The sequence below is a fragment of the Lampris incognitus genome, chromosome 3 (assembly GCF_029633865.1).
Source record: "Lampris incognitus isolate fLamInc1 chromosome 3, fLamInc1.hap2, whole genome shotgun sequence".
Lineage (NCBI taxonomy): Eukaryota > Metazoa > Chordata > Actinopteri > Lampriformes > Lampridae > Lampris > Lampris incognitus.
In genome coordinates this window covers 93,776,182-93,785,622 of record NC_079213.1, presented here as the reverse complement: position 1 = coordinate 93,785,622, position 9,441 = coordinate 93,776,182, and positions in this window count along the sequence as shown.

Here is a 9,441-nt window from a genome sequence, read left to right as displayed (position 1 = left end):
TGTACATAGTATGAACATATACTATACTGTCCATGCACATGTACAAAGCAGACTAGCTCCAAAATAACGAGGTAACTTCTATCATTAACCAGCGGTTATAGTATCAGATGTTACAGTTTATCATTATTGTGCTGACTGGACACTGACCAAAGTTGTTATTCAGATGCATATGATAAGCATGGAGACCAACTTGATTATATTTATTTATTTAATTATTTACCCCTTTTCTCCCCAGTTGTATCCAGCCAATTACCCCACTCTCCAGGCCGTCCCATTCTCTGCTCCACCCCCTCTGCCGATCCGGGGAGGGCTGCAGACTCCCACATGCCTCCTCCGATACATGTGAAACCGCCAGCCGCTTCTTTTCACCTGACAGTGAAGAGTTTCGCCATGGGGACGTAGCGCATGGGGGGAATCATGCTATTCCCCCCAGTCCCCCCCCCCGAACAGGCGCCCCGACCTACCAGAGGAGGCGCTAGCATAGCGACCAGGACACATACCCACATCCAGCTTCCCACCCGCAGACACTGCCAATTGTGTCTGTAGAAAGTGTGCAATAACACCTGTACATTTGGCATGTGCAAAAAAATATGCTGACTCGGGTTAGTGTGATACACCGACTATTTATCTAGTGTAATAGATATTACACTTATTTTTACACTTACACATATATTATCTATATGTTGATTGTGCTGCAAATGTGTGTCTATTTGTACTTTGACTATTTGTGTGTGTGTGTGTGTGTATATACACTACCGTTCAAAAGTTTGGGATCACATTGAAATGTCCATATTTTTGAAGGAAAAGCACTGTACTTTTCAATGAAGATAACTTTAAACTAGGCTTAACTTTAAAGAAATACACTCTATACATTGCTAATGTGGTAAATGACTATTCTAGCTGCAAATGTCTGGTTTTTGGTGCAATATCTACATAGGTGTATAGAGGCCCATTTCAAGCAACTATCACTCCAGCGTTCTAATGGTACAATGTGTTTGCTCATTGGCTCAGAAGGCTAATTGATGATTAGAAAACCCTTGTGCAATCATGTTCACACATCCGAAAACAGTTTAGCTCGTTACAGAAGCTACAAAACTGACCTTCCTTTGAGCAGATTGAGTTTCTGGAGCATCACATTTGTGGGGTCAATTAAACGCTCAAAATGGCCAGAAAAAGAGAACTTTCATCTGAAACTCGACAGTCTATTCTTGTTCTTAGAAATGAAGGCTATTCCATGCGAGAAATTGCTAAGAAATTGAAGATTTCCTACACCGGTGTGTACTACTCCCTTCAGAGGACAGCACAAACAGGCTCTAACCAGAGTAGAAAAAGAAGTGGGAGGCCGCGTTGCACAACTGAGCAAGAAGATAAGTACATTAGAGTCTCTAGTTTGAGAAACAGACGCCTCACAGGTCCCCAACTGGCATCTTCATTAAATAGTACCCGCAAAACACCAGTGTCAACATCTACAGTGAAGAGGCGGCTGCGGGATTCTGGGCTTCAGGGCAGAGTGGCAAAGAAAAAGCCATATCTGAGACTGACCAATAAAAGAAAAAGATTAAGATGGGCAAAAGAACACAGACATTGGACAGAGGAAGACTGGAAAAAAGTGTTGTGGACGGATGAATCCAAGTTTGAGGTGTTTGGATCACAAAGAAGAACGTTTGTGAGACGCAGAACAAATGAAAAGATGCTGGAAGAATGCCTGACGCCATCTGTTAAGCATGGTGGAGGTAATGTGATGGTCTGGGGTTGCTTTGGTGCTGGTAAGGTGGGAGATTTGTACAGGGTAAAAGGGATTCTGAATAAGGAAGGCTATCACTCCATTTTGCAACGCCATGCCATACCCAGTGGACAGCGCTTGATTGGAGCCAATTTCATCCTACAACAGGACAATGACCCTAAACACACCTCCAAATTGTGCAAGAACTATTTAGAGCAGAAGCAGGCAGCTGGTATTCTATCGGTAATGGAGTGGCCAGCGCAGTCACCAGATCTGAACCCCATTGAGCTGTTGTGGGAGCAGCTTGACCGTATGGTACGCAAGAAGTGCCCATCCAACCAATCCAACTTGTGGGAGCTGCTTCTGGAAGCGTGGGGTGCAATTTCTCCAGATTACCTCAACAAATTAACAGCTAGAATGCCAAAGGTCTGCAATGCTGTAATTGCTGCAAATGGAGGATTCTTTGACGAAAGCAAAGTTTGATGTAAAAAAAATCTTATTTCAAATACAAATCATTATTTCTAACCTTGTCAATGTCTTGACTCTATTTTCTATTCATTTCCCAACATATGGTGGTGAATAAGTGTGACTTTTCATGGAAAACACAAAATTGTTTGGGTGATCCCAAACTTTTGAACGGTAGTGTATATATATATATATATATAGCGGTTTTTTCCGAAACCGTCAATGGTGTTATAAGTGCTCAACTAATGAGGACCAGAATATCAACACAGATACAGGAAAATGCATTAAAATGCATTAAAACTTTTTTCCTGTATCCGTGTTGATATATATATATATATATATATATATATATATATATACGTTGTTTTTTTTTTTTACGACTGGGGGAGATGCACTTAATTTTGTTGTACAGCTGTGCAATGACAAATAAAGGCATTCATTCATTCATTCATTCCTGGGGACGCCCGACCAAGCCAGAGGTAACACAAGGATTTGAACCAGCGATCCCTGTGTTGGAAGGCAACGGGATAAACCGCTATGCTACCCAGATGCCCCAACTTGTTGCATTTGCACAATTTGTGACATTATTGCCAAGGAACTGAATAAGGATACTGTAGAGGTCAGAGGTGATCTGTGACTCCGGTCTTTAAACTCTGATTATCACAACATAACCTATCTCAACAGAACCAGCAATACGCACATCCACACAGAATCAGTACCAGAATCAGTGTTCCAATTCACACGGGCCAATCATGTGCCATCCAGGCAGTCTGTCCCTGTGTGTACGTGTGTGTTCATGAGTGAGTGTGTCTGTGTGTGCGCGCGCGCGTTCTTGTACTCTCTGTCATTTAGCAGTAAATAGCTAATTCGGAACAGCGGCCTCAGGAAAAGCCTTTCATTTGCTTCTCATTAGAGACATGGGGAGAAATGAAGACAGGAGAGAGTAACAAGAGTCTGGCTGCTCCTGAGAGGATGACAGGAGACATTTTATTTACACCCCAGCTAAGAGGCTGGGCTGGCTGAGTGTTTTTGAGGGTTGTGTATGCAGGCCAACAGCATGCTCCGTTGAGCACCTCCAACCCTAATACACTCACACACAGACTCTCTCTAACTCTCGCTCTCTTCCTCCAGTCGGACTGCTCACTGGTTTGGCAGGAATATATGTGTGTGTGTGTGTGTGTGTGTGTGTGTGTGTGTGTGTGTGTGTGTACCTGGGAACAGAAAGGCACACATGAAACACCCCGCCATGTTTGTTTTGCTCTGTTTGTTTTGTTTAGCCCACCCCTTCACCTCTCCAGCTCCCTGTTTCTAGACTCTTCCTCTCAGCCCTCTCTCTCTCTCTCTCTCTCTCTCTCTCTCTCTCTCTCTCTCTCTCTCTCTCTCTCTCTCCCCCTCTGGCGCTCTCTCCCCCTAGCTCTCTCTCTAGCGCTCTCTTTCTTTCTCTCTAGGGCTCTCTCCCTCTCTAGCACTCTCTCTCCCTCTCTCTCTCAGCCCTCTCTCTCTCTCTCTCTCTCTCTCTCTCTCTCTCTCTCTCTCCCCCCTCTGGTGCTGTCTCTCCCTAGCTCTCTCTAGCGCTCTCTCTCTCCCCCTCTCTAGTGCTCTCTCTCTGTCTTTCTCTCTAGTGCGCTCTCTCCTGCTCTATCGCTCTCTCTAGTGCTCTCTCTAGCACTCTCTCTAGCGCTCTCCCTCTCTTGCTCTAGTGCTCTCTCTCTAGCTCTCTCTCTCTCCCTCTTTCTCTCTCTCTCTAGCACGCTCCCTCTCTCTCCCTCTCTAGTGCTCTCTCCCTCTCCCTGTTTCTCTCTCTCTCTAGCACACTCTCTCTCTCTATTTCTCTCTCGCTATCTAGTGCTCTCTCTCTCTCTCTCTCTCTCTCTCTCTCTCTCTCTCTCTCTCTCTCTCTCTCTCTCGCCATACACAAAGGGGAGCAAAATACTAGCGGTTATGACACGAATGCAAGTTTTCCTGGTCATGAATAAAATGACATAGCAACAAAGACGTTACATGAACAAGCAAGTTCACGGGCATTCATTTAGGAAAATGCAAAAATACTGCAATAATGGGACATATTTTGTCCGAGATATGGAACACTGCTGCACTCCAGCCCATTTCTTGCACTTTTTTGTACTTTGTCCATCCCTAAGACTTGGATGCGTTCCTAGGTCAAATGGTTTAACTGGGGGAGAATGGAGCAGCTGAGTTAGGCAACGATGAACCCAAGTGTAAACTAGTGTTTCCCAAAGTAGGGCCCATGGACACCTTAGGGGGCCCTTCAGGGTTTCAAAGGTAGCAGTGGCGGGGACCAGCAGAATTACAGCTATTTAAGTTTCACTACAATTTCCATTCATAAGAAATTCTCCCAGTTAGGACAATTTCTAGGAATGGCTTTTCTAATCATGGGCTTCACTGTCTTTGCAAAACCAAATCACCATGGACAAAAAACAACGTGTGTCTTATGTGCATCTATTTGGTTATGCTTACCATAACACACATGTAGACCCCCGGTGTACAAGTCTGCAGGAGCGACAGTCTTCCGTATGACCTGATAACCAAAGTTTGACTCATACTGTGTTAGAAGCCAATAGACTTAAGACTGATGGCTCTAACCTCAACTGAAAAGACCCACACGTTGCCTCTGGGTTCACACACACACACACACACACACACACACACACCTTCACCTCAGGATGAAAAAAAAAGCCTTAAACAATGCCCTCTCTCCAACACAGCCTGTAAGCTGTGTGTGTGTGTGTGTGTGTGTGTGTCTTTAAAACAATTACAGCTAACAACAGAGCATCCAAATTTAGGGGAAGTGAACATTAACCTGAAAAGCTTTCTCCCCCAACTTCGAGTGTGAGTGTGTGTGTGTGTGTGTGTGTGTGTGTGTGTGTGTGTGTGTGTGTGTGTGTGTGTGTGTGTGTGTGTGTATCATGTGCAGTGTGCATGAAGATGGCTGGTGTCTGTGCCAGGCTCTCAGCAACACATAGAGCCTTATCTCAACTGGAGATTATGTGTTCATTCTCTCCATTTCTTTCTCTCATCTGTGAATCTACTCATCTCTCTTCCTTTTCTATCACTCTTGTCTTTTCTATCACTTGTCTTCTCAATCACTTGTCTTTTCTACCGCTCATCTTTTCTATCACTCGCTGTTTCACATTCCGCCTCATCTTAGCTTGCTCTCTCTCTCTCTCTCTCTCTCTCTCTCTCTCTCTCTCTCTCTCTCTCTCTCTCTCTCTCTCTCTCTCTCTCTCTCTCTCTCTCATTCTAACACTTTTGAAATGTCCCTGCGTTTTGGGAAGGAACGATACAAACCTCTGCTCTTGCATCCAGAAACCGTTCGGTGTTTATGTTTAATAAGTAGGTACAATTTCTTCTTTGGTTTGACATGTAATTTGTGGGTCAACAGCAGGCTTGGCGTTATCATGTGTGTGTGTGTGTGTGTGTGTGTGTGTGTGTGTGTGTGTGTGTGTGTGTGTGTGTACCTCAAAATTTCAAAATATGTAAATGAAATTTCAAAACACAACAGGTAAAAAAAAAAAATCAAACATGAAAAAGTTGGGGTGAAAAAGTAAAACATAAGTGAAAATAAAATCACATACACCACCAAAGATTTCTGAACACCAACCTATTGGAATAAACCAACCAACCTTTTTACCGAAGTCGATATTTTCGCTGCCAAAGCACTTTGGCACAAACTTCAGCGCTCCTCTTGCTTTTGTCACGTGAACATGAGTGGGTATGTAGCCTATCTTTGTGCATGTGTGTGGGTGTGTGTGTGTGTGTGTGTGTATATGAGTGCAGCCTACTCAATCTGCGTGTCTTTTCACTAGCAGGTATCCACCGCCCATGAGCCCTGTGCCTTCACACACACCCCTCCACAACCATGGATTTGGCAACCATTGCCAAAGATGCTCATCCTCCTCCTCCTCCTTCTTTTTTTTGTTGTTTGTTTGTTAAAACTGCTGGCAGTCAGTGCCAGTCTGTTCCAAACATGCAGCATCATATCAGTGCTGTTGTTCTGTTGACCTCTTAAGCAGATATTTGTCACTTTGTTTTGCCCTCTACAGAGAGGTCATCGGTCAGCTTCAGCTTCAGGGTAGCAAACCTAGCATCTTGCTCTAGGACACTTTGGCAGAGCCAGAGTTGAACTCAGGGCCCTTCATTTAAAAGACAGTTTCCCTAATCAATACCAAATGTTGCCTGACTACAGAAAAAAAACAAAGAAAGGCGGGCGTCTGGGTAGCAAAGTGGTCTATTCTGTTGCCTACCAACATGGGGCTTGCTTGTTCGAATCCCCGTGTTACCTCCGGCTTGGTTGGGCGTCCCTACAGACACATTGGCCGTGTCTGCGGGTGGGAAGCCGGATGTGGTTATGTGTCCTGGTCGCTGCACTAGCGCCTCCTCTGGTCAGTTGGGGCACCTGTTCAAGGGAGGAGGGGAACTGGAGGGAATGGCATGATCCTGCCATGCACTACGTCCCCCTGGCGAAACTCCTACTGTCAGGTAAAAAGAAGCGGCTGGCGGTTTCACATGTATCAGAGGAGGCATGTGGTAGTCTGCAGCCCTCCCCGGCTCGGCAGAGGGGGTGGAGCAGCGACCGGGACGGCTTGAAAGGGTGGGGTAATTGGATGGGTACAACTGGGGAGGAAAAGGTGGAAAAAGAAAAAAAGAAAAGAAAGAAAAACAAACTGACTGATCATATTATGTATACAGTCTGTATTCCCATTTTTTTCACAAACAAAACTAATTTGCTATTATAAGACCCTGCTGTTAAGAGACTTTGAGAACATTTGGTAGCATACAATCCCTGTCAGTGTCCCAAATTGGTATTTTCTCATACCAAGCTGTACAGCACAGAACAGTGAATACACTTAGTTGACCACTGCTCTTAATCACACACAGTCGCTGTACCACTAGCCCAGAGGAGAAGCGAGCAACCACCAACGTTCAATCAAGCAGCAAAGCCATACTGACTTGTGACGGCTTGTTAAAGCCGGAGAAACTGCTGCCTGAGAGTGCTTGACAGAACCGACTACTGGACTAACCTCCATTTCCTCACAGCTCCCTGCACATAACTGCACGACTACACACACACACACACACACACACACACACACACACACAAACACACACACACCAAAGAGCACTGTTCAATGAATGTCAGTTCTCATACAATTTTTTAGGCTATTTTGATTGCAAAGGGGGTAACTTGCACCATTAAATATGACGTTTGTTAGTTCGGTTGTCAAACTTCCAGAATGCATGCAAGCACACACACATACTACACACACACACACACACACACACACACACACACACACACACACACACAGCGGTTTTCCTGCTTTTGAGGACCATGTGTAGGATCAGAGGAATGCGGGCTCTCCTCTGGCCCTTACCTCAGGCAACTGAAACCCTGTAAAAACACTACGAAAACAACCCCACAGTTTCCACTTACACATAAACTTTAATGCCCCATCTAATGTTCCTCCGCCCTGTGCCTATGTGTGTGTATGCATGTGTATGTGTGCATGCATGCATGCATGGGTGTGAGTGTGTGAGTGTGTGCAGGTTAGTTTGTAAACTCCAAGTCTTTATACACAGAAGCCCTAATTAAAGATCCTATAGTTTCCCCACTCCGTCATGCGGTACATGTTACACAGTACAGGGTTGCATAAGCACTCAAAGGAAGCAACACATTTCTCCCCCCCAGGTTTACATGTCACTAGCTTTCATCTCATCTAGGTTAAATTACAAGGCTTCACTTGCTGCAGACAGGCTCCTGTTGAACACGCTGTCAGTTGTGCATGACACTGGCCGAATAATTAAGTGCCATCAAAAAAGAACTTGAAATGGAATTCTTCTTCTTGTCATCCTTCTAATCCATCATCAACACGTTTTTGTAACTAGGAGACAAGGGTGAGACACCTTACAAAACGGACGCCGTGGCAAACTTTGTGAAACTATACAAAATACAACACTGCGAAGGGCATCCGGGTAACGTAGCAGTCTCTCCGTTGCCTTCCAACACGGAGATCGCCGGTTCGAATCCCCATGTTACCTCCGGCTTGGTCGGGCATCCCTACAGACACAACTGGCCAAGTCTGCGGGGGGAAGCCGGATGTGGGTATGTATCCTGGTCGCTGCACCAGCGCTTCCTCTGGTCACTTGGGGCGCCTATTTGGGGGGGGGGGCTGGGGGAATAGCGTGATCCCACGTGCTATGTCCCCCTGGCGAAACTCCTCACTGTCAGGTGAAAAGAAGTGGCTGGCGACTCCACGTGTATTAGAGGAGGTTTGTGGTAGTCTGCAGCCCTCCCCGGATTGGCAGAGGGGGTGGAGCAGCGACCAGGACAGCTCAGAAGAGTGGGGTAATTGGTCAAGTGCAATTGGGGTGAAAATGAGGGGGGAATGCCCCCCCCAAAAAAAGTTTAAAAAAATACAACACTGCAGGGGAAAAAAAGCACTCTCCAGATATGATTCTAGTGGTATTATACTACATTAGGATACCATTCCTGTCGACTTGGACAAGTCTCCTGAATGCAGCACCCCAAAAAGTTAATGTGAATATTCTGAATAATGCTTAAACAGGAAAACCACTGATAATCAGGGATCTAAAGATGTCAACCTATGGAACAAAGCGATCAGAGCAAGCAGCATAATTTGCTTTTGTCTTAAAACTTTAGGTTTACTTTTCAGCTATAACCCCCCCCCCCCACAAAACAAAACAAAAACTATAGCATTCACCCTGCAGGCAGCCTTTGAATGTACCGTTTTTCCCTAAAACTCTGTAGTGCCAACATTCCTCACCATCCTCAGCACCCAAATACTCTGCTTCTCTGGAAAACACTGTGATCCCGACAGAATCTGGCAGAGCCGACTCGTGAGTAGCAGTAGTAGCAGAATACTAGACCGCGGTTTAAATCAACACGAGTGAGATGATAGTGGAGATGAGAGCAGAGTTTAGCTGTACTAGGCTAAATACAGAGATTGGTGGGGGCTTCAGTTATCGGTTATTAATGGCTGACAGAGAGAGAGAGAGAGAGAGAGAGAGAGAGAGAGAGAGAGAGAGAGAGAGAGAGAAGGAGGGAGAGATAGATGGAACACGTGTCGGCTGCAGCAGTATGGAACTGGAGATCTCACCTCCTGATGACTGCACAAGCAAACGCACACACACGCGCGCACACACACGCGCGCGCACACACACACACACACACACACACACACACACACACACACACACACACACATGCATAT